At 42.3% G+C, this 25,597-nt stretch overlaps 1 pseudogene; it reads left to right on the forward strand.

Annotated features, from left to right (window-relative positions):
* Positions 1–7,144: 7,144 nt before the first annotated feature.
* On the forward strand, positions 7,145–14,821 carry LOC115812303 (uncharacterized; annotated as a pseudogene).
* The last annotated feature ends 10,776 nt before the right edge of the window (positions 14,822–25,597 follow it).

Raw genomic sequence — 25,597 nt, forward strand, 5'->3', positions numbered from 1 at the left:
GTATGGTTGTAACACTTTTAGCTTCAGCACCTGTAACTCACTGAATTTTTGGGCTAGCGTTCTCAAACTTTTCAACAAAGTACCCACATTTGTTTACTACAAATGGCACCAACTCACAGTGTATCACCAATATCACAGACCTTGAGAGTTGATGTCAAATACATGGTGTTCCTTTGTTACAACTTACCCCACTAGAAGGGGTAGGTTGTAACACATGCCGGGGTAAGTTGTAACAATTATACAGAAGAAGCAAAAATAGAGGCCACACCATGCGTTATGCTTCAAGAAGAGTTTTACTGAAATAAAACAACAATCCAGAATGATGTCTCTCTGTCTGTGACTGCCCATAACTCAAATCTACTTTTTGTTTTGTACCAATCTGTCACGGCTGGCGGTGTGGTGCAGGACCCAAGTGCAAAGACACGATGATGTGGCTGAAAAAACGGAAGACTTTACTTAAAATGAAGACCAAAATGCATGTGCAAACTGATAACAAAAAACCAATAACAAAAAGGTGCAGCATGACAGAGTGCTCTAAAACACAAACAACGATAGACAAAGACAAGGCAAAACACTAGGACTTAAATAGAAGGAAAACTAATCAGGGCAAAACAGGATTGGGCGAAATTAACAAGGTAATAATCAGACAAACGGGAACAGGTGAGGGGCGGAGACAGGCACAGAACAAGAGCACAAAGACATGGCAAACTAAAAGTCCAAAATGGCGGTGCAGGTTGTGACAGAGCCCCCCCCTTAAGGGGCGGCTCCAGACGGCCCAAAAGAAAAACAAAAGTCCAGAACAGACCGGGTGGGTGGGGGGGCGCACAGAGGGATGACCGAAGGTGCTGCAGCCGACGGGCCCCCTCTGCGGCCGAGCAGGTGAGGGGTTGGCTGGAACAGACTTTCAAACTGGCAGAAGAACAGGAACGGGGCAGTCTTCAAAACAGCCTCGACGATGGCTAGAGGGCTGAGCTGGATCGGGGAAAGGGCCTCGGGAACAGGACAGGGCGTCAGCATGGGAGCTGACCAGGGCTGGGGAAGCGGCCTCGGGAACAGGACAGGGCGTCAGCATGGGAGCTGACCAGGACAGGGCGTCAGCATGGGAGCTGACCAGGACAGGGCGTCAGCATGGGAGCTGACCAGGACAGGGCGTCAGCATGGGAGCTGACCTGGGCCGGGAAAGCGGCCTCGGGAACAGGGCAGGACAGCGCACCCTCCATGGTGCGCCGGGCAGCGCATTCCTCGCGCTGGGCAGCGCACCCTCCATGGTGCGCCAGGCAGCGCATTCCTCGCGCTGGGCAGCGCACCCTCCATGGTGCGCCAGGCAGCACATTCCTCGCGCTGGGCAGCGCACCCTCCATGGTGCGCCAGGCAGCGCATTCCTCGCGCTGGGCAGCGCACCCTCCATGGAGCCTTCGGAGTCGCTGCTTGAAGAGGGGGATTCAGGGTGGCAGAGACAGGAGACCCAGGAGCGGACACAGCCCTAGAGATGGTTGGGCCCAGCACCACAGTCCATGTGGTGCCTGGGTCTAGGGCTGGGAGCCCCCCCCCAAAAAATTCCCCCCCCCTGGGTTAGGGGCTGGAGAACCTACCGAGAGAGGGAGCCCCGCCGCACCCAGGTCAGGAGCTGGAGCCGTCTCTGCCCGGGGGACAGAAGTGTCTGCTGGGTCCTTGTTAGGTCTATCGTTCTGTCACGGCTGGCGGTGTGGTGCAGGACCCAAGTGCAAAGACACGATGATGTGGCTGAAAAAACGGAAGACTTTACTTAAAATGAAGACCAAAATGCATGTGCAAACTGATAACAAAAAACCAATAACAAAAAGGTGCAGCATGACAGAGTGCTCTAAAACACAAACAACGATAGACAAAGACAAGGCAAAACACTAGGACTTAAATAGAAGGAAAACTAATCAGGGCAAAACAGGATTGGGCGAAATTAACAAGGTAATAATCAGACAAACGGGAACAGGTGAGGGGCGGAGACAGGCACAGAACAAGAGCACAAAGACATGGCAAACTAAAAGTCCAAAATGGCGGTGCAGGTTGTGACACAATCCTCCCGACTCTCTCATTAGTTAGGTGTTACACTTATTGTTTGAGGAAATACACCATTCCTGTTTAGGAGTTGTGTAGGCAACCATAAACCACAAACAACAGCCAGACAATTTTCCCCACCCCAACAAATTATATTGTGCAATTGTGAACAGCGATGACTAGAAACAAGCACAAACCCACTCCACCCCACACAAACATATCAACAATTAAGCACAAACAATACCAACAAACAAGGAATGTATACAATATTTACAAAACAAGTCAAAACAAGTCCAGAATGCAAAGAACCAAAACAAAATGATTATCCAAAAAAAAGTCCTTAAGCAGTGCATTGCAAAAAAAGAAAAAAAAAAAAGAAACCAGTTGGATCTCACTGGCAAGTGCAGGCCAGATTTCCTCCAAGATCTCTTAGGAAATCTCCACTTTTTTGATCCTGTTGAACTTGGCTTTCTTGACAGGGCTGCAATTCTTTGTAATGGTCTTATTGGGATAAGTTGGTGACTTTGAGTTCTTGTGTATTCTCTCCCTGAACACACCACTTTTCTTCCACTCACACATCACCATCTTTTTTTTTCTTTTGGCCTACTTCCTCCCTCTTCTCTCTCCTCCTCTCTGCCACAGGAAACCAGGATATGCTTTTCCCACATTTCCTGCATTGCCAGCAAGGTTCTTAAAGGAACAGTTCAATTACAATAAAAAAAAAAACCAATTCATTTTGGTCCCCTGTATAAAACGTGGCTTTTAGAGCAAGTAGCAAAACACACACAGTTCAATATGTTAGCAACCAGGAAAGGTTTAAACTTTAAACCATTTCTTTACAGTGATGTGCTAAATATGTACTTCAAATAAAAACATATTTCATGTGGCAGTGTCAGAGTTTGACTCAGGAGCAGGGCTGGGTAATAACGGATTATATGTAATCAGGATTACGTAGTCAGACTACAAAAAGTATTACCTATAACAATAAGTATAAAAGTAACTCCAAAAGTAAAACAGTAACTATAAGAGTAACAATAATCAGACCAGATTACATTTGCAAAAATGTACAATTAGATTATAGTTACATTGTCAAGGATTACACGATTACACTTTTGATTACGTTTATAAAAAATATGGCAATTTTAAAATTATGCTTTTTTTTTCATGATAACCAATGCTATTAACTCATGAAAAGCGCATCTGATATATGGGGTTCCTTAGACAAGTGTTCCACTTTGTGGCGGCATCCCACATGTTGTAGAATACACACAGTACACCTGTAGTTTGTGCCAGTACTGTTTTTGTAAGGGTAATTTGATTTGATGAGCTGCAAATGCTGAATATGCAAAATGCATTTTATTTGCATTGAAAATGTTTTGAGATGTTTAAAGAGAAAAAAGAATATTTGTGGAACTCAGTTTTTTGTGGCTGCGTCCATTTTTTTAGTATAAGGTGCAATATTTTCAATGTTTGATTTTAAAGTAATCCAAAAGTAATCAGATTAGATTACATTTTTTGTAGCCCAATGGATTACGTTCCTAATTACAAAAATTGCCATTTAATTTGTATTCAGTAACTGATTACATTTCAAGGTAATCTGACCCAACTCTGCTCAGGAGTGTGTGTGTATGTGTGTATGTGTGCGTGCGTGTGTGTGTGTGTGTGTGTAAATTAGTCTACTAGAACAAACTTCCTTAACGGTATGCATGCTTAATGAACACTCTGCTACAATGTACCTGTGTAAAGAACATGTAGGTCTAATAAAAAAACAATGTCAATGTGTGCGTGTGTTTGTGTGTGTGTCTAAGTGTGTATATTCTTAATCAGTGTCACAATGGTGACAGATCAAAGTTGGTAACCCTGGAGTGCAGGCTTGGTGGGCCCAGAGACTGGATAGGGCACATTTTACCCACACTTCCTTTGGCTTTGAGTTGTCAAATGGCTCCATACAAACAACGCAGAAGTTTTTATCATCTGAGGTCTCAGAATACTCAGCATTGGCTGGTTTTCAACATTTTCTTGGCGGGCATTCTCTTTTTCTTTTGCTTGACTTTATTCTTTCCAAAGGTATTCCTTCTTCCATGTTTGCGTCCTCTTCTCTGTTCCTCTTCCATCAATGCTTGCCTCACCGATGTATCGGTGAGTATTTCAGACTGCCTCTTCTTCCTGATCCTGCCAGTTGTTTTCCTTGGCCCTGCTTTTGGAAATGGCTGTATAGCTGAAGGACTGAATGCCTGACCTGGAGACAACCTTGCGGCTCCTGGCTCATCTGGAGCATGGAACATGGTGACATCATGAATTGAAGAGGAGCCAGAAGTAACCAGGTAGGTTGGAGGGGAGGAGGCACTCCCCATGTGAGTTGGAGGAGAGGAGGCAGTCACCAGGTGAGGAGAGGAGGCAGTCCCCAGGTGAGTTAGCGGAGAGTGCGGCTGGAAAGCGCCAGATGTCAATGACGTACCTGGGTCTGGACAGTCAGTGACCTGTGAGCGTGCATAGTCACATTTCTCAAAAATGTCAGGATTGAAGGGCCAAATACCTGTGGATTGGAAACTGGCTTGAATGTTTTTGGATGTTGCAGCTGCAAGTAGAGCGGGGGAATACAAAAAAAGGGGGAATTGCACTTCCCAGCGCTTGCACAGCGCATGCTACTGATACGAGCACACCTCTCGCACCTTTCTCACCTGATGTCATCGCACCCACCTGCTTGACTCCACGATGTGCAACAACACAGTCTCGTGACTGGACTGGTGTTACACTAGTTTCGTCTACATTCCATATGTTCCATATCTCAGTGTTACATGGCAGATCTGATGTGCCCTCACAGCTGATCTGAATGATGTACCGTCCTTTGTGACCTCATCAGATGCTTTTTGTAAAACATTGGCAGGCACACCTCTGTCAGTCTTTCACTGCTTTCCACTGCTTAGGCATTCTGTAAAATTAAAATCAAGAAAGTTTCCTTAGTTGTGTGTAAGGGGATGGATCTAACGCTTTTCAAAGATGTGTTACAACCCACCCCACCCCTGTCAGCCATTGTTTAGCTAGCTGTATTAGCATAGTGGTTTGAAATTAGCAGGAATTAGCAAAAATGCATCACATTTTGCCTGAGAAACAATTTAATCTAAGTTATACAAGCCCACTTCATTAACCATTAGGCCATGGCATGGACTTTATCTGCAATAATATAAGTACTAAACAAAATTTAGTCCCTAAATAAAATTTACTTTCTTACCTCAAAATCCGTTTTTTCTCTATAGAATCTGCATTGGCCCGTTTCCAGCCTTGACTTCCACCATGTGCGATCGGGGAGGAAGTGGGTAAACACTGAAATGATCATATGACTCCTATCTTATCCCTGATTGATGGAATTGGTGGTGTTACACTCTCCCCATGTTACATCCACACCCGGTCACCCATCGGGTCTTGTTATAAAATTGCTTCGTCCGTAACCAAAATTTTGATACACTGTCTTGGTTCTGCAAAAATAGTTAATTCGTTGCATTCAGTCCATAATCTATTTCGGTGCAAATGGGTCTTTTTTTTCTTCATAACTAGTGTGAATTGACCTGAACAACTAAATGCAGAGAAAATGTAGATATGAAGTAAAAATATTAAACCAACCTGAGAGATGGTTCAAAAGAATCTTCTCCCATACCTATCAAAGTCTCAGCAGTACCTGGCAACACAAAACAAAGGGAATTCCTTCCCTCGTCCCAGAATACATAAAATAATAATGTATGTGAACTAAAAGGGATGGGCAAGAGACTCCAGGGTAGGAAAGGACAATATTTCACTGGCTTTTTGTACTTATCTGTAAAGTTTAATGCTCTTTTTTTTACCTTTTAGAAACATGCAGACCTTTTATCAATTTGAGGGCAAAAGAGAAAAACTCACTCTTCAACTGACCTAGACAGTATTAGTTCAATAAGTGAACAGAAAAGATTTGATCTGGACCAATGTACAAGCAGGTAAATGTTTAACGCAAGAAAGGTATGATAGTAAGCAAACTCTGCTGTCTTGAGCTGTAGTAGCACATTGTTTAACATGGAGAAAGTCGCTAACTCTGTGTTTATCTACAGACTACAGGGAACTTCAACCCTGGCAAATTATGGCTTTATACTTACAAACACAGACACTTTATAGAACATCCAGTTTTACTGCCCCCATACCTTGGGCACGCACTCTAACATCAGTCACGTTTTCCTGGATGTTTGTGTGTGTGTTTTTTTTTTTTTTTTTGCAGAGCGTTTATTTGAATCATAAATATCCCACTCATCTCCATGAGAACAGAATGCTGTCAGATGTGTCTTTGTGTCTTTTTTCACACCTAACATTACTATTAATGTCCATTAGTAATACATTTATAATATAACGATATATATACTACGCACGTCACCTCTTAAGGGAAATTTTTATACATTATAGAGCTTAACTACTGTGTAATTATGGTGTGGATGTATATACAGGGGAAAGCCAAAATTCTAGGGGTGGCACAGTTAGATATCCGGGGGGCACAACAGAGATATCAAATGAAATTCAGTGTTTTGCTAACTACAACCTGTGATAGTAGTGGTAAACCAGCTCACTGCCGTAAGATCCACATAGCTCTCCTTTACTAATATTAAATAGGATGCTATGCTATCACAACTAGGTCACGACTAGGTAGCGAGCCAGAAGGCTAAACTACGAGACTGAGGGATGGCTACTAACTTTAGCTGATACTAGCCAACTATCTTGCAAAGTAAACTATGCCTATATGTCTCAGAATTAAGTGTGTAGCACTACTTGCATTTCATTTTCACACATTTGAAAAAGGGATTGATGGTCTACTAACCACTTCAGCAACACACCATTAAGCTGAAGCCTATATCTCCTTCAGCACTGATGCGCAATAGAGTGCTGTTTGCGTGCACACCTCAGTGTTGCCAGATACAGCTTAGGGCTGTCACGATAACCACAATATTGCAGTACCACGCTATTGACAAGCCAACCACAGGGGATGGCAAGCAACTGCCACAACCACTATGTTCACACTTTTTCTTTTTTCATGAGGCTAGGCCCTTCTTGTTTTATACTTCAATGCATATGTATTGAATGATAAATAAATTCATTTGCAAACCCAGTTGGGTTTACAAAACAGCCGCTAAGGCAGAAGTGCAGCAGCCAGCTCACCTGCTCCAAAGTTGAGATCAACCACCACCTCAGGGACACCCTCAGCGATGAATCCAGGGAGCAAGATCTGGGTCCCTGCAAGTCCTTGATCAACCCACCTGCACCAGCTCTGGAATTCAACGGGAAGCAGCCTGGCTGGAAGGAGGTCCAGGAGGTGGTCAAGAAGGCAAGAGCAAGCTCAGCCCCAGGACCAAGTGGGGTACCTTACAAGGTTTATAAGAAATGCTCAAGGTTGCCCAACAGGCTCTGGAGGATTCTGACAGTGATCTGGAGGAGGGGTAGCTCATCAGTGGAGGTGTGAAGGGGTGTGGATTCCAAAAGAGGAAGAGTTAAAGAACATCGATCAGTTCAGAACAATCTCACTGCTCAGTGTTGAGGGAGAGATATTCTTCTTCAGCATAGTGGCCAGGCGCCTGACAGACTACCTCCTGAGGAACTCCTACATCGATACCTCGGTCCAGAGAGGAGGTATCTCGAAGGCACCGGGGTGTCTGCAGCACACAGGCGTCGTGACCCAGCTGATCAGGGAAGTCCGGTAGAACAAAGGGGACCTGGTGGTGCTGTGGCTGGACCTTGCAAATGCCTATGGGGCTGTACCTCACAAGCTAGTTGAAGAGGCACTGAACCAGCACCATATCCCAGGCAAGTTCAGGGACATCATTCTGGACTACTATAAGAGCTTCAGTCTGAGAGTGTCCACTGGGTCTATAACCTCAGAGTGGCACAAGGTCAAGAAGAGTATCACTACTGGATGCACCATTTCAGTGATCCTTTTCGCGCTCGCCATGAACATGCTGGTGAAGTCTGCTGAGGTTCAGTGTAGAGGGCCCCTCACCAAGTCCGGTGTCCGACAGCCACCCATTAGGGTCTTTATGGATGACCAGAATGTGACAACAACATCTGTCCCAGGGAGCAGGTGGATCTTGAAGGGCCTTGAGCAGCTGATCATTTGGGCTCATATGAGCTTCAAGCTGTTGATCCAGATCCCTGGATCCCTGGTACTGAAGAGAGGAAAGGCCAGCGATACCCAGATACCATCCATCACCAAGAAACTAGTTAAGAGCCTGGGAAAGGCGTTTGACTGCAGCCTGAGAGACACAGCATCCATCCGAGTGACAAACAAAGTGCTGGAAGCCTGGCTGGCTGTGGTGGACAAGTCAGGCCTACCTGGCAAGTTTAAGGCCTGGATATACCAACATGGCATCCTCCCACAGATTCTCTGGCCCCTCTTGATCTATGAGGTCAGTTGAGGGCTTTGAGAGGGGGGTCAGCAAGTTCCTACAGAAGTGGCTAGGACTACCTCGGAGCCTGAGCAGCATCGCCCTATACGGGCAGAACAATAAGCTGAAGCACCCCATCAGCAGCCTGAAAGAAGAGTTCATGGTGACCCGTACTAGTGAGGTGCTGCAAAACCCAGAGTCCTGTGACCCAAAAGCCTCTCAGGTGGGTATTGAGGTCAGGATAGGATGGAGGTGGACGGCATCAGTGGCTGCGGATGTTGCTGAGTTGCAGCTAAGGCACAGGGTGCTGGTGGGCGCAGTGTCTCGGGGAACGGCTGGCCTAGGTAGCAGCACTACACCTCGCCATGACAAGGTGCAATGGAAATAGAGGAGGTCACTGATCCAGGAGGAGGTGCGAGCCAGCAGGATGGTTGGATTGCGGCAGCAGGGAGCCTGGACAAGATGGGAACAAGTGGTAGAGTGCAAAGTCTCATGGGCTGAGCTTTGGAAAGCCGAGCCCCATCAAATAAAATTCTTAATCCAGGCTGTCTACGACATTCTACCAAACCCATCCAACTTGTTCTGCTGTGGAGAGGCAGAGTCTCCAGTTTGCCCTCTGTGTCTGAAGAGAGGGACCCTGGAGCACATCCTTAACCCTGCAGTGCGTAGGATCTACACCTTCCTCGCCACAGTAATGATTATAGGTCTTGTGAAGAAAAATAATATGAGGGACTACTGGACTGCAGACCCCATGCTGTCCACCCCTTTTTTCCCTATAGTCATTTCCTCCTCCTCCGCACACTCCACTTCAGTGACTCCAGCCCCTCCTCAGACCCCCTTCACAAAATTAGAAATATTCTGAATTCAATTTTAAAGTCATTCTCCCATGTATTCAACCCACACAAGGACCTCTGCATTGATGAATCCATATTGAAATGGAAAGGATGACTGTCTTTTAAACAGTATATCCCCTCAAAGCAGCACAGATTTGGGGTGAAACTGTTTGTCCTTTGCGATGTCCTGTCCGGCTATGTGCAGGACTTAATAGTGTACACAGCGAGTTCCACTGGTATATTGCCTTTTGATGGTGTTGGGATGTCTGGAGTGGTTGTCCTCACCCTTTCGCAGCCCTATCTCAACAAAGGGCATACCGTCTTCACAATTGGTATTCAAGTCCTGCCCTCTCCCAGCGCCTACTGGACAACCAACCTGGGGCCTGTGGCACCGTAAGGCCCACAAGAAAAGGGATGCCACAATTTGAAAAAAAAAATGGGCAGGGGTGAGGTGGCCTTATATAACAATGGCACCATGCTGGCAACAAAGTGGCATGATAAAAGAGATGTCCATGTGTTGTCCACAGTGCACAAAGCAGAAATGCAAGTCACAGGCAAAGTAGACCATGCCACAGGAAACAAAGTGTCAAAACCTGTATGCATAATTGAATATAATCAAAAGATGGGCTCTGTTGACAACTTTGACAAACAAAACAGCTTTGTGGAGTGCACAGCGAAAACCCTGAAATGGCACAGAAAACTTTTTTCCATCTTGTGGATGTGGCCACTTTCAACAGTTACGTAGTCCATCGCAGGCTCACAGGACAGGTGCTCACCTATCACCAATTTCACGTGAATATGATCCACCAGCTGTTAGAGGAATTCCACACTCCTCGGCGGTCATCATCTGGTGGACGGCCTGCGTTGGACATTCCCCTCCGTCTCACTGCCCGTCACTTCCCCACACCAGTGATGACCACTGAATGACAAGGCAGTAGAACGAGGCGGAGGTGCAAAGTGTGTCAAAATACCACCAGACGTCCACAGCAGAGGAGGCTGACGAAATACATGTGTGTGTTTCCCTGCTTTGAGGAATGTCATACACTCAAGCACTTTTAGATAACCCTTCTCTGACCTGCAACACAAATAAAAACAGAATATCATTAGAAAGAATAATCAAAATTATATTCATCAATAAATGTTATTGTTAGTAGGACTTAGTAGTAGTAGTAGTAGCTCTTATAGCTCTTTTCCACCAGGACGGTGCTGGTGCCGGTGCCGGTGCGGAGCCAGTGCTGCCTTGGTGCCTTTTCAGAACCGGCCCGCATTTCCACAGGTTTGGGAACCGAACGCTACGTAGCGAAAGTCTGGGTAAATTCCATGGGGAAAAAATAATGTCGGACAGAACGCATCTGCTTGCTTTTTACTTTTATGCTAGGCTTCCACTCAGCGAAACACCTCACGAATTTTGCCCAAAAACTTTTCACTCTGGTGCGAAATTCATGAAAATAGTAAGCCTGTTACCTAGCTCAAAAGTTTAAAAGAGTGTTCAAATGATGGTCTGCAATGGTCTGTCTGCACCAGCCAGAGCCGAGAGAGTGAGTGTTTTTTCTACCATTCTGGGTCAGACTACGTTCATGTAACATGTGAACAACAGCCCGTGTTGATGTAGACACAAATTATTGCCCATACATATTTTAATCGTATACATATTTTCATGCTACATATAGCCTTTAGCCTACCGCTATCTTGGTCAGACTTTTTTGTTACTCCCGCCTCTCTAGAGAACGTCACGTAGCAAACACGTCAAACGCTGAACTGATTGGTTCTCGCGTGGTTTTTATTTGCATAGCCTCTGACGTCAGCTGTTCCAACTTTTGGGACCAGCAATTCTGTGGTGCCATGCCGGTGCCAGCTTTTCGGCACCGGCACCAGCATTTTGTCAGTGGAAAAGCGCGGCCGCGGTGCTCGATTAGGCACCGGCACCGGCACCGTGGCAGTGGAAAAGGGGTATTAGTAGTAGTAGTAGCAGTTGTGCTTAGTAGTAGTTGTTGTTGTTTAGTTGTAGAGTTTAAATAGTAGTTGGAGGTAGTAGTGTAGTAATAGTGGAAGTGGTACTGTTGTGTAGTTGTAGTGTTTTAGCATATTATTTATAGTGGTTATATAGTTGTAGTTTGTAGCAGTACTTAGTAGTTATAGTATGGTACTTATATAGAAGTAAGTTCAAGTTCAAGTTCAAGTTTATTTAGAGCCCAATATCACTGTTTACAGTCTCAAAGGGCTTTACAGGCCACAACAGTCAAATCAAAATATGACGGCACCCCCTGACTTAATCCTCATGGCGGGCAAGAAAAAACTCCCCAAAAACCCAAGAGGGAAATGGGAAAATGGGAGAAATCTTGAGGAGGACCACAGAGAGAGGAGACCCCTCCTTAGTCAGACAGGTGTGCAATAGGTGCCGACCACGTGGGCAGTTACAGCTGAAAGTAAATTGGGGCATGAACAAAGGGGACGGTGATGTAGACAGGAGGCTGACGGGGGATGGAAGATGATAACACCAGGATGGGTCAGTCCAGAGGGCGGGAGGAGTCAGGATCACTGGTGTCTCAGGAGTAGCATGTGTGGCTCGACAGAGAGAGAGAGAGAGAGAGAGAGAGAGAGAGAGAGAGGCACATTGTTAGATGTTCATTTCCACATAATGGTTAAGGTAAATATACATCGTGTGCCGAGTGCAGGCAGGGACTCCAGCAAGACTAACTAGTACAGCATAGCTAAAAGGGAGAGCTAGAAGGTAATATGGACATGATGGCACTCTGGGACACAAGGCGGCCACCCACTCCACAGTCAACAAACCTGAGTGAACATGTTAAAGTGGGGGGGCGACAGCATCCAAACATCCCAGTTCACCAAACAATCTATGCCCGAGAACCCTCCAGATCTGCTCCTTTGCCTAGTAAAGAGCTATTAGCAAAAGGCTTGGCTAAACAGATAAGTTTTCAGCCTTGACTTAAACATAGAGACTGTGTCTGAGTCTCGAACATTAATTGGGAGGCTATTCCATAACTGTGGGGCTCTGTAAGAGAAGGCTCTGCCCCCTGCTGTAGCCATCATAACTCGAGGTACCAACAAATAGCCTGCACCTTTTGATCTAAGTAGGCGTGGTGGATCATAAAAGACCAGGAGTTCGCGCAGGTACTGTGGCGCAAGACCATTTAATGCTCTATATGTTAGTTCTAGTAAGAACTCTGGCCGCTGCATTCTGAACTAACTGTAGCTTATTTATACACCTAATAGAGCATCCAGACAGTAAGGCATTACAGTAGTCTAATCTAGAGGTAATGAAAGCATGAACCAATTTTTCAGCATCTTGAAATGACAATGCATTTCTTATCTTGTTAATATTTCTAAGATGAAAGAAGGCTATCCTGGTAATATTATCTACATGAGCTTCAAATGAAAGACTGGAGTCAATAATTACACCAAGATCTTTTACTGCCACACCTGATGAAAGAGAAAGGCCATCCAGAGTAACTATGTGGTCGGAAAGCTTACTCCTAGCTGCATGTGATCCTAGTACAAGTACTTCTGTTTTTTCAGTGTTGAGTGAGAGGAAATTCGTAGTTTGTTGCAGTAGTAGTAGTTGTAAGCCTAGTATAGTATATACGTATGTACATGTGTGAAAGTGTGATTGGGATGTTTTGAATAAATATTTTCTTCAAGATCTTCTCTACTTTGTGTGACAGGTTCCAATCATTCCAATCATACTGACATGTAATATAACATATAATATTACGACATAAAACATATAGCAGGTGCTTTGTAAAACCTTTTCAACTGTATTTTTAAGAATCTCTGCAAAGATTAATTAGAAAAACCAGACATAAAGTCCATTTTCTCACAATCCTACATCATTCTCACTTCAACTCATTTTTCACTGTTTTACAAATAGCACCAGTCTCAGATTTTGCTTATGAGGCTACAGCATTTTTCCCTGCATAGTGGAACATTTCAACATTTATATCAAGAAAAACAGGATTCGTACTTACAGGAGATGGTAGTCCATTCGCTTTTTTTCTTTTTTTTTACATTTTCAGCAGCAGCAGCTCCTTTGTGTTGGTTTGAGGAACACAACGTCTTTCAGCTACAGCCAACCGTGGGAAACGGCTTGGGTTTTAAATGTAATGCTACTGAAATGAGCCGACCCTTGGATTTGTTTTTGATGTGGGTTTTGTTGCGTTGTATGCTAGCCTACTGTATAGCGGTGTGCCAGGTGGCTTGCAAGTTATGTGACCAGAGCGAAGTTGTTCAATACAATTAAAATAGCCTACCATAGACATAAGAAGATAAAATACTGTCCAGTTGATTTTCGAGCAAACTCTGGGAAACGGCTTAGATTATATATTGCTTTATAATGTTAGTTTCAAACCGACAGGTTCATATCCACGTCTGCAGAGCCGCAGTTTTACACCACCAGAGTTTCACCACAGCAGTTTCAGGCCAGTGGCATTCAGCGCTTGCGCAGACAAATTTTTTTTTGCTTAACTTAGCAACTGTTAGGTTAATTAACATTTCAGGTGTTTTAGGCGGGTTTCCGATAAATTTGTGATATGAAACTGAAATAAAACAATGCTAGTGTCGAACACTTTTGAATCTTTCATGGTTAGGGTTAGCGTTAGAAGGTCGCTGTTTGCATTGCCACTGGCCTTAAACTGCTGTTGTGAAACTGCTTCTCTGAAAATCCGGCTCTGCAGTCACAAAGGCGTGTCCCATGTCTTGAAATTCAAACCACTAAAGCAAATACAAGTATGAAATCCAATTCAAAGTAACAGCTTCTCGAATTTTATCGTGGAACGCTGGCACACGAGCAAAAAAACGTATGCAGCGACGGGTATAACTGTTAAAAGAACTCCCCCACTGAAGGGTTAAAGGCTATTTGAAACTCCATGACCAAGTCTTGAAGGCTACAGTGGACACCATCTGCAGTGAGATTAGCCACTGCAAGCGCCTCTGTCCAGAGAAGAAAACCATCGCTTTCGACAAGGCTGGGGAGAGGCTAAAATCAGCTGCCAGGACCACCTCCTCTGGCTTGCCAGCAATGGCACAAGACTGGAAGCCAAAAGTTGACCTGGGGAAGCAACTGTTCCCAGAAATTGTGGCCACAACAATGCTAAGGCCAGACATGGTACTGATCTCGAAAGCCTCCAAGCACATCATTCTTTTAGAACTCACCATTCCCTGGGAGGACTGCATGGAGGACGCTAGCAAAAGGAAGAGGGCTAAGTACACTGATCTGGTGGAGGAATGCCAAAGCAATGGGTGGCGAGCGAGGTGCAAGCCCACTGAGGTGGCATGTAGAGGGTTCGCAGGCCACTCCCTCTGCAAGGCATACAACATGTTAGGCATCACAGGGGCCAACAGCCAAAGGGCCATCAAGGCAGTAGAAGCTGCTTCATAGTGGCTGTGGATCAGGAGAGGAGAGCCATGGGTGGACTAACACTACCTGGACACAAGTCGGGGCTTGATCAACCCCAGCTGGGTTGCCTGGGCGAGGGTGTCTGGTTGTTAATAGACCCGAAACACCCGATGAAACCCCCAGGAAACATCACTGATGTTAAAAGATAATAATATCCATACCTAGGAGAGCTCAAGCAGATCCCGAACTCACGGCCTATCTACAGGAGGAGCCCATAGACTCCAACACAGATCCATTTGCTTGGTGGTGCAACAACCAGGGTGGATTTCCTCTGCTCCCTAAAGTTGACTGCAAGTACACGTGTATTTGTGAAACGAGCACACCATCAGAAAGAGTTTTTAGTACCGCCAGGAATGTTGTTACCCCTCTCTGAAACCACATAAGGTGAACATGTTGGTTTTCCTAGCATGCACCAAGGACATGACAACCAAGGACATGACAGCTGATGTTTTCCAGCCCAAAAACTGTTCAAAAACCACCAAAACGGAACAGCGCAAAATATTTGATCAGTGTTTAATTCGGTATTTTAACTGCCACGGTTACTTACTGTACCATACTTAAAAGCAATGCACTCTGGCAGCTGAAGCATACATAATAAAATCTATAGCGACAAACAGCAGTAGCCAACCACCACAGCAAAACCCCCGACAACGTAAGGCTGCTTTCACGTGATAAGTCTTATCTATCTGTAGTTCTGTTCAGCTCTGGGGTGCATGTGAATAGTCTTTTTTGCTTAGGAAGGTTCCTAACTGATTTAAATGACCCGGAAGTATCTAAGTGGCAGCCATGATAAGAGCTGTCCGAATTCTTAAGGAAAGGTGCTTCAATGCTTCCTTTCCTATCTCCTTTAGCATAGGGTACACTGGACCATCCTTTAAGAAAGTTTATTTAGTTTATTAAAACAAGTTTATTTTAATTTCACTCTTTGCGAATTCCCTTCTGCGCTGTCTAGCGTCCAGCCCCACCCACCCGGTCTGGAGTCGGTATCTTAAACAGAAAACAGAGAAACAAAAAAATAAAGTTATCAATTTCAGTTACTGTACAAAGTGTGCAGTTAACAAAATAATTCAGCAGTGTTGATTATACAAGTGTTCGATACCATTTTATACTGACTTTATAGCAGAGCTCCATCAGTAACCTTAATAGTATAATTTTGCTATCATAAGAGCAGAATGCTAACTTTGTCGTTGGAAGAAATAATCCTGCATTGAGGTGTGTAATTCATGAAAATAGCATGTATTTTTATCTTATTTCATATTTCGGGTTGTCTACGAAATATATGCATGCCTCTCTCTTCCTCTTCCTAGCTAATGTTATCGTCATCTAATGCTAACTTTAAAGTTATCAGTTGCATTAGCGAGCTAATTTAACGCATCTGCATCTCTCAGTCTTGACATTTTGACAGTAAAACATCTCAAATATTTAATGTAATTTATAGCTACCACGAATATAAAAAAACCCCTGCAGTAAGCTAAGTTTAGCTAACTGACTAAATTAACTTGGTGTAGGTGTTTGTGAAGCTGTAGGGTGAACTGTACAGTCTAAGTCTGACTACAGATGCTAATGTTTCAATGACATTTAAAGGTGTCTAAATTATAATAATGACTGTTGTGACAGGCACGAATGTATGACGGCATATAATGTTAGACAATGTACATAAACTATAAATGTTTACGAATAGTCAATTTGGTACAATTCATCCAAACATTAGATAAATAAATGCATACTTACCTGATATGGATTCACAAATGAGATGTGTGAGGTGACGTTGGTCTTCCACATGATGGTCTCTCGGTCAACTATAATTCGATGACTTCTCAATCATATTGGTCAACCATAAATCGATAGCTTATCAATGTCATATCACCATTTCCCGGTCAACTATAAATCGATGACTTTTCAACATCATTGTTGTTACCGAGTCAACAACAAATCGATGCTCAATCGTTCATAATCATGACAACTATAAATGTTATTCCAACGTCACTGTCATCAACATTACTATACTTTTGGGTTTCATCGGTATTGTAATGGTGACTCAACATTTATTTAGCATTGAGATTTCAACCATAATGATGATTCAGATGAAGAATCAATATTTTTTCAATGTCGTCTTGCTATCTGGGTATGGATTCACAAATGAGATGTGTGAGGTGCCGTTGGTCTTCCACACGATGGTCTCCCGGTCAACTATAATTTGATGACTTCTCGATCATATTGGTCAGCCATAAATCGATGGCTTTTCAACATTATTGCGAAGTAAACCCCGACAGGGTTATGAAGGACCCCAACGAAGCTGTATTACCACGCTTATTACACGGCTACTTGCTAAAGAAATCAATCATTTGACACAAAATATTGATTAAAAAATCATTTTATTGCTTCTGCTAAAAACAAGTACGTTACATTCTGTGGTTGGTCCATAGCAACAGTCTGTTATTCATAGCAACGGTCTGCTACTCAGGAATAACACACCATAGAATGCCATAATTGGCCAGAATCGAGTGTTCAACAAAGTCTTTTAATAAATATAGATAAAAAATGATTGAGAGAAAATAACCTTGCTTACAAGAATATTTTGGTAATTACTAGCTAATTTCATAAAAGTCAGAATTAAACGAGTTACAGTTGATTTTGCAGAGAGGTTTGCATCTCTCAGTATACATTGTATTAGTTTACTAGTGGATCCTGACCGTTCCAATATGACAGACGCGTAGACGCATACAGCGGCGGCCAATGCCGCATCTATGTATCCATCTGTGGTTAATGCCTTTCTCTAAAATGAGGCCTTGATAGTAAAGAATATAGCTCGCATTAATGACCTATTATAAAATGAGCTTACAGAAAACATGTATTTACGCCAATCAATATTTCAGAGGCTGGGACACACATATGTAGAGATAATAAGGGAAGATCCCGCTTCTTCATTATGGACATTTTTTCCGAGAGGCAAAACAATGCCTTTAACTATGTGTATTTATCTATGAAGGGAACATGGAAGGACACTGGCACTTTGTAGACTAAATGACCATACATTAAGTTATTTCCACATCAGAGCTGACTGCTCTGAGACTACACGGGAAGCCGAGCTTCCTCTGAAGTGTCACGAAAAAAGTCAGTCAATTAAATATGTAATATTGTATTTACATTACTTAACTTCCGTATTACAAATCAATGTTGGGCTAGAAAGTGTTCAATTTCATGGCTAGTTCGTTCAGCAGTAATTTCTCGCAGGTCGTCATAATCTAATGTGATTTTTTGCCCATAGAAACCCATGGATTCAATGGCACTTCAGAATACGCTTTGTTTTCAGTGCAACAAATCTAGATATTTATTGGACAATATACTTTTAAAAAATCATTTCCGGACACACAGCTTCCATCTAGCCAGCTAGCTAGCTAACAAGTTCAAAATGGCAGATGTTGCTAATGCTATCGACCTGATTTTGGCGAAGTCCTTTGATAGACCTCCTTACGAGGAGAGACTCAGAATTAAACGGCAGGACAGATCAACGCCCAACGTTAATTTAGTTCAAAAGTCAGGGAGCAAAGGCCGATCATTTCACCTCCTGTATGACAAAGTGCACTGGCTGATTGGAAGTGCTTTGACTCAGAGAATGTACTGTTGGCAATTGGGAGGGAACTTGTCAAGTCTCTGGAAAAGAATCTGACAGGTATGACAGGGTAATAGATGATTTCGTAGAAAAAGAAAGGAGGGCCGAATTCGCATATAAATAACAACAAATGTAATAATTGACTAATTTTATGATGAAGGCCTAAACTGTGTTTCCCCCATTTCAGAGACCACCAGCCGCCACTGTTCCACATATATTTTCATGTTCCTACTAGCTACACCACATACCATTTTGGTTCTATGAAAATAACCGAAAAATGCTACCATGCCATGTTTTATTCTTAATAACTTCATGTTCAGTAGTGGTAGAGACCTCAAATATTGGCACAAATTTAGTAAAAGATTGTATTTGAAGAAAAAACAATGATTTATATCATATGGGTGCAAAAAATAGGTTTATAATACCCTTACTCACTCTTGTTTAGGAATTTTGCACTTTTTTCCAAATCCAGGGCCTTATAGAAAATCAATAGGCATGCAGCAAAAACTTTTAACTGTACGTTCACACTGAGAGCGGCGAGAGCGTCAAGAGTCGCCCAAACCTCCCTGCCAACGACGCTGTTGAACACTGTGGACGCTCTGCCGTTGATGAAATAGGCGGGTACAAGTTCCTTCGGAAAGCTTGGTTATGCAAATGTTTTTAAAGGGGCTATAAAGCAAACAAACAGGTCGAGCGGTATCTTTGTGCTGACTGACCACCAGTAGGCTATAAGTTAACCTTATGAGATATTTTAAATGTGAAGGTGCGAAATCGACCGATGACAGAAATAAATAAACAATGCTAATTACATATTTCGTAACAAAATTAACTAATGAAAAAGCTTTTTGTTGTTGTGTGTCTTTTGTGTTAATGATAGGCTAGGTCAAATTCCAGCATGGAGTTTATAGGACACGTTTACTAGCCTTGGTCTTTAATTAACACTAACGTTTGTGCATAACCTACATTACAGTACAACATGTAGAAACCCACCACCGATATAATCAGTTTCTCCTCCATTTTGCTTAGGACCAAAAGTTTTGTGGGAACAATAGTTTATACTGTTGTGTTCTCTACAATTCTCTAGAGCGGAGCACTTCCAAGTTTCTATTGGTTGCCGCCCAACCGCGTCATATCTCATTACCATAAAGTTAACCGAACTTCAACTGTATTTTGACGCCCAAACCACCCTCGCCGCGACGCCCTTTGCCGCAACGCTCTTCGCCGCTTAAAGACGCTGGCTCTCATTGAAAATGAATGACTTCCGGTCACTTTGACGCTCTCGCTGCGCTCAGTGTGAACGTACAGTAACAGTTCAGTCATTCTGAGAACATGTTTGTCTTCCATCCCACAGAGTTTGGTGAGGCCAGGAATAATACTTTTCAAGATATTAATGCCCAGACATGGCTTCCCAGATAAGGCGTTTTTGTGAGTGTAAAAATTAAAAAATATGAAGGGCCAAAAAAATATAAAAACATTGGAACAAAAATATTTTACACACCTTAGTTTTGGGACCCAAACATTATATAGACAAACTTTGACACGGTGCTGCAACCACTTTCCCGGCTTCTGTCTGATTTGACAGGGAATGAACCATATATATATATATGTGTATATACACACATACACACACACATATATATGTGTGTGTATGTATACTGTATATGTATGTCGAAGTGATAGCACTTCATATTATTTTGAACATAGTAATAGTATTTTACTCAGTTTATTCATAGTGTGTTTGCTAGAACTTGAATTTTTCCATAGGTGTGGTGAAGGTCGTTGAAGCTAATTTACCTAAAACGTTAATCAACAGTCAGACAAATGACTAACTACTCTAAATTTTGACATAATTTTGTCATGAGAACTGTTATTTTACCGAATGTAAACAATATCAGTCATGGTCTTCAACCAGTTGTGTTCGGTAACGTCAAGTAATGTTTTCTGTTTTGTTTTTTCCCCTTAAAGAGCCTAGTGATAGCTGGTTATGTATTCCCTTATGGAACACAATGTTCTCTATTATCTTGTAACATTAACGTTATCATTCACAAAGGTTCAATTAACATGCCAAAAACTCAAGCATAGTTCAACACCAGATGAATACCTCGACATTCTCTCTTATCCTCAGGTCGCTTTATGTAACTGTCACTTAGCTGCAGGCAAAATTAGCAAATTTAGCTCGTATGTTAGCCTCTAGCTTTCCACTAGCCAAAGACCAAAAACCCAACTTAGGTGTTGGTTTGAGTGAGTATGAACAAATCCCAAGTTACACTTCCACATTGAAACTGGTTAAATCATGTGAAATGTAATGTTATGTTATGTTATGTTATGTTGTGTTGTAATTACTCACATTTATATACAAGCTGTATACATTTTGAAAGGGTCAATCTTTGATGTTCATGATTTTTTTTATCACATGATCTGTGACGACACTTCCAGAATTCTGTAGCTCTTTGGTTCAGTTTTAATTTTATTCATTATGCTTTTGAAAAAAAAAACAAACTATATACCAGAATGTTGTTCACAATTTCTTTTCAACAGTGTCACACGGTTTAAATTGTTAGTTAAGGAGATCATGAAGGCAAAAAATACTTTTTGTATTTATTTGAATATGCCTTATCAGGTATCAAATAAAATATTTCTTACATTATTTCATAGCCTTTCTTAAACTGAGTAGTAACATCTGAGTGTTCAAAACTTCCCATTTCCTAATACTATGGGTCTACTCAGCAATCCCTATTTAAATTAAACATTTTAAATTAAATACAGTCTAGCTCTTAGTGGCCAGGCCCAGCCAACGCTGAGGGGCCAATCATTTGCCAGTTTGCAAATTCTCCTGGGCCTGGCCAGGGCTGAGGTTTTCCATTTTCATGGCAGTCATGAATTTGGGTCACACTCAGTTGCTGGTTTACTTTTCTAGGGTGTTTTTTCATTTACTTATGTTTCCTTATTCAGGTTTTTTAAGCTTATCTAGCCATCACTGAGTGATCCAAGATTCAAGATTACACTGCACCACTCTGCCCTGTATTGGTGGAGAATGAGTCAAGTCCACAACAGATCAAACAGCAGTGGTCTAACCATTAAAGTATATGTATGTTTATCTAAGCTCTATTAAAAGAGATGATTCTGCGATAAACACAGCCTCACATTAGAAGAATCAAAAAGTTACTTTGGTCTCAACAACCTAATCAAAATGACCAGTGGAGTTGTTTTTAAGTTGTTTTTGTTTTTGCAGGATGTAAAGAGAAATCAGTATGTCTGAGTTTAAACTCAAGTCAGCTACAATAACTCACTGGAATGGATCTATGATTGTTCTAAGAGAAATAAAGGATTAGATGATTACAGCTATGCCAAGTTTTCAGATTGTTTCAAAGAACAAACAAATCTGGCTTACATTAGACATTAAGCCTCTTTAAATAAAGTTTAATATAGTTGATAGAAATATGCCCTGGTCCATTCATGTTCATGACACTGGAGTAAAGGGTTAAGCATTACCATTGGAGAGTGTGAAAATTCATTGGCTAGATAAAAGAACTGTACCCTAATGCTCCTGATACTTCTGACAAAACAGTTTTCCTTTTGACGATAGCAAAGTAACTTTGGGAACCTTCCTTGGTAGGCAGTAGGCAGTAATCAGTACCATTACTCTGTGGTAAACACATTCAACACAGAAAAATGATCATACAACAGGTGTCCGTGTTGTGTCAAGTATTCCTGCATTGTGATATGGTAATATTTTGTGTTACATTATCATGCTGCGTTTTATCCACCTCTCTGAGAGATGTTGTGCACACCCTGATTTCTATATATTAGCTGCTAAGCAATGAAACTGCCTTGATTATTTTAACATAGGCAAAAGAGTCTTCTACATAGTGATATTTGTAGGGCACAAGTATGTGAAATTGAATCAAATGATACAGCTCAGAATGAGGTGGCAGTTCAGGTGGCATAGTTTTCAGTAGGATTGGCAGCTCCAACTCTGTCCCATCCAAAAAACAGAAAATAATCATTATGAGCATAAATTGCCAGGACAGTAACAGCTACTGTGTACCCTGCTTTTTTCATAATGAAACATTTCACGACTTCTACACCAGCGTTTGTTGTTATACAGGTGAACAGAGAGCTGACATGAAATACAACTAGCAAATCTCCTAACCCCTACACTAAACTCCTAAATCTGCATCAGGTATGAATTAAGATTATCAGAAAATCTTAGGTGTGATGGTAATTGCTTTACAGAGTGGACATGGAAACCCACAAAATGAGACACTTTCTGCTGTTGACCCCATTCCACATACAACTGGTGTCAGAGGATGGTTTTTGAAAGATTTATGAAGTTTAGGTAGAGTATAAAACAGGATTTATGGGATAATGTACAAAATGGTGCTTGAATTTCTGATCAGACAGCCATTTACAACCCAAGTTTAAGGGCATTAAGTTCAACCTTATAATTCATAGATTTTTTTTGCTTACACACATTCTTCAAATCAGAGAAGGTCTTTTGCTCTTAGATTCTATTAATGTGCATTATGACATTCAATTTTTTTAAATTCTAACCGACACAGTAGACAATATTATTCAACAAGAAAAAACAGACGACAAAACAGTAAATAAGGTTGAAGATTTATTAAGGATTTGGTTGCAGGATCATCAGGGATTGACAGTCTGAGCAACAGCATTGGAGATGGCGAATCCTCCTCATGAGGGAACATCTTCCCAGACTCCTTTGCAGCACTGGAGTTCTCTGCTGCCCAAGCCCCAGCATCTGGTGATTTCTGTTTATGGAGAAGAGAGGAAAAAAAAAAAAAAAAAAAAAAAATATATATATATATATATATATATATATATATATATATATATATATATATATATATATATATATATATCAGAAATGTACAAAGACAGAGCTGATATCAAACTCATGTTTGTAAAGTTACAATTCTGCATACACAAAGACATACCTCAGTGTAAAGTCGGCCAGAAAAAAAAAAAAAAAAAAAAACACTGCTCACATTTTCCCTGATCCTTCAGCTTGAATCTTAATTCATATCTACCCCCTTTTCTTCTTCTGTATCTCCTTCTGCGGGCGGCTTTGATTCTTCTCCACAATGTTGTAGAAGAGACATTTATTAGAGATGTGGGGGTAGGAACACTGCACATTAACAGCAGCACAAGAGACGAAGAATCCTCCGAGTGAGAGAGGGTTTCCTTGGTTTCATCGCGTTGTTGTTATCACCAGATGATGGTCTAGCTTCTCTTGATTTCTGTTTATGAAGGGGGGGAAAAAAAAAAAAAAAAAAAAAAAGTGTAAAACCACCAACATGAACATAACTGTATATAGACAGAGGGCATCAGGTTGGTGTGAAACTCTTCACGTTTCTCCATGAAACTGAATCCTGCTGAAATACAGACACACAGAATACCTCAGTTTGAATTCAGCTGAAAACAAAAAAGCCTACTGCTTACCATGCCGATCTTCAGCTTGGGGAATCTGAATTTAAACCATCCCCTCTTCACCTCTTCTTTCTGAGGAGGGCACGGACTCTCCTCCATGGCAGTGTGCGTCTCGGGAGAGTCGTCCTCTACTTCCTCGTCGCTGCTGCACGATGACTCCGTCTCTGCAGAGGCGTCTGTTGGGAACAGCGACTCAACCTCCTCCGCCACAGCACGACGCAGCTTTGGGAGGGCCTGCTGCTTCTTGTCGTCATATGGACTGTTGCGGCAGGTGCTTCCGATGGCACACAGAATCGTTCCGCCCTCCTCAAAAGGTGCCAGAAACCCATCTTGAAATGAGTTCACCATTTCAGACAGGCTGTCCACCAGCACTTCAGCCGCTCGGGAAGAGATCTCATCCTGGGGCCGATGGATCTCCACTAGACGGTCGCTTGACACCTCCCTCTTTATAGCCGTCATCATTGCTGCATTGACATGATGCAGCACCTCCGAAACCAAAGATGACGGAAGATCAGGGGAATTGGTACATACATAATCACTACCAGAGTGTACCACCCTGAAGACCCCATTGGAGCATTCCTTGATGTTCTTAAGGATGCTGCCTTCAGTCACTCCAAAGAGGACCTCCAGAGGCCTTCCTGCCTGAATCTTCTCCATGATGTTTTCAGCTTCAGGCCTTCAACAAAACATCCACATACTATTAATCTGTTTTTCCACATTTGAATATGTTTACACACATTCCATTATCACAAGGCATTTATGTAACCTTGTTTCCAACTCTTATTGATTATGTTCACCAGTAGGCAGTTGTGATCTTCACTGAACATGGTAAATTGGTTACTGGAATCATGAAGTGGTTTAAATTAATTTTAAACATCAGATCCAAGCATAGATAATGATACTGATAACTCAGCTGTGATGACAGTGAACTTCAGTCCATCATAACAAGACAGAAGAGAATGAGATTTCAGCTCAACTTACCCATCAGGGGAGGCAGACGATGATTCCGGCTTTGCCTTAATGACGTGTGAAAGGGCCGGAAACATGATCAACAGAGAGATCTCTGTGAGTTCTCTCACAACGTCAGTGAAGATCCTCACCATTTTTGCCCTCAGCATCTGCAGAAAGAAGGAAGAAACAAAGTAAATCTCCAGTCAAGTACTGAGCTCAGAATCAGTGTGTACTGACACTGAAAATATCCAGTGTTGCAGAGTATCTGCACATCTGGGGAACAATATTTGAACCATGTAGCTATTTATCACATTAAAGGAATACCCCACCATATTCACAAACCACCAGTACAGTAGATGAATAGTTTTAAATGTGTCTACTGTATTAGATTTTTTATTTTGCTCTTGAAATTTTAGCACCATATTCTGACAAATTTCAGCTGCCCATGAAGTCCTTAATAAATGACACATACCAGGTTATACCGCCTTTCATACACCAGGTCTTCAACTCTGTAAAAGACATGAATCAATTAATAATTACATGGAATGTGCACATAACTATTTTAACATACTGTAGTAATTACAGAAGTACAGGATTTAGACAAATTGTCAGGTAACACAGCTGTTGAGACAATAGTACAGTAATGTCCAAAGTCAGCTAGAGCAAAATTAATTTCCTTCTTTCGTATGGACAAGACTAATAATACCTGGTCGTATAACAAACACTGAATTTGTAGGCCAGCATTGCCAAGAATGTTTGGATGGCCGGAGTGAAGTGAATTTCACTCGTGTCCAGGCGAGCAATCTTTTTAGGGACTGAGCCAGCGGCTTTCTTTAGGGCTGGGGACTCTGAGGCTTCAGCCTTGGTCTGACTCTGGTCTGCATCAGTCTGCTCGGTCACAGTCTCCTCC

This window comes from Chanos chanos, chromosome 5 (assembly GCF_902362185.1).
Source record: "Chanos chanos chromosome 5, fChaCha1.1, whole genome shotgun sequence".
NCBI lineage: Eukaryota > Metazoa > Chordata > Actinopteri > Gonorynchiformes > Chanidae > Chanos > Chanos chanos.